Here is a 1,319-nt window from a genome sequence, read left to right as displayed (position 1 = left end):
ACAGTTGTTGCTGCAGACAGCAATCGAGCGGTGACATACTTCGTTGTATCTGGTTTAGCAGTATGGCTATCAGTACAAAATTCAGCAGTATTAAAACTCTATCATGCATCTACCTTTGAGCACCTGGGTGATGTCAATGTAGCACCAGCTGTCACCAAAATGTTAGCCAGTAAGTTTTTACTTTTTACACATGCCTCTCACTGACTAAGTATTTAGGTAATTTCAGAAATGTTCATTGTTAATTCTTGTTCTTTTCTCTAAAATCAACACTGAAGGCTGTGATGACATTATTCGACAACACAAGGCTGCTTGTTTACGTGTTACTTCATTATTGGCCTGCAAAGATTTACTTTGGATTGGCACAAGTGCCGGTGTCATTTTGACTATGCCGCTTCCTCACATAGCACCGGCAACCACAAGGCTTACATCCACACCAAATGTCTTAGGTATAAAAAAATATTGTCTTGCTTAAGAGTGCCCGCAAAATACTCTGAGAAAAATTAATTGCATATCTGTTGGCAGGAGTTCCACATGGTCATACAGGCCATGTCCGCTTCTTGACTGTTGTTGAGGCATTCCCAGATGGAGCAAATGATGTGTCCACAACAACTGTCCAGCTGCATCAAAACCGACATTCATGGAAAAACAAGTCTGACCAGACAAGCACTGGAAACAGTAAACTGCTTGTAATATCCGGTGGTGATGGTTATGAAGATTTTAGGACTTCCAGTGTCTCTGAAGTAGCAGGAAAAGAAGATTCAACAAATCATTTGTTAATGTGGCAAGTGTGAAAGATGAACAATTATTTATAAAATGGATATAACAAATTGTCAATTGTGATAGCTCTCTTTAGCACTGTGCATCATTTGTATTAGAACTAATTTCAAAGTAATACTTTTGGTGCAATTGTTAAAATTTTAAGTAAATAGTTATAAAGCTAAGAAGAAAAAGAGATAGAGAACTAGTAGGTTTGCTAGTCATTATTAATTTCATAATTTCAAGAAAGAGGCTGGAAGGAAGAATAGCCTTTCAGACACACAGAATAGAATGTTATTTTGATTGGTAAGGATGTGTTCTTAAATATATTGGTTGGAAATACAAGCACGAAAGAACACCTCATCCATTGATCTCTGTTATTTGTTGAAATTAAGGATGACATTTATACAATGGATATAAAACAAATTTTTCTTTGTTAGATCTGGATCGAAAAGTGGGGTAGGGCTGGCAACGCGCGCATCCTTTGCGTAGCCGCCATTCCAGCTGGAATCACCGGGTTAGTACACAAACCGGGTCCTACTCGAGGTTCGAGGGTGAGCAGC

General features: G+C 38.5%; 1 protein-coding gene across 1 annotated transcript in view; it reads left to right on the top strand.

Moving 5' to 3' along the window:
• LOC113216271 (uncharacterized) overlaps nt 1-1,319 on the top strand; it is a gene marked incomplete at its 3' end in the record, with an annotated part of 42,445 nt that overhangs the window by 38,171 nt on the left and 2,955 nt on the right.

The sequence above is a fragment of the Frankliniella occidentalis genome, unplaced genomic scaffold, assembly GCF_000697945.3.
Source record: "Frankliniella occidentalis isolate FOCC.00 unplaced genomic scaffold, Focc_3.1 Scaffold18, whole genome shotgun sequence".
Classification (NCBI taxonomy): Eukaryota; Metazoa; Arthropoda; class Insecta; order Thysanoptera; family Thripidae; genus Frankliniella; species Frankliniella occidentalis.
Note: the sequence above shows the minus strand (reverse complement) of the source record. Positions and strands in the feature narration are given on the sequence as shown.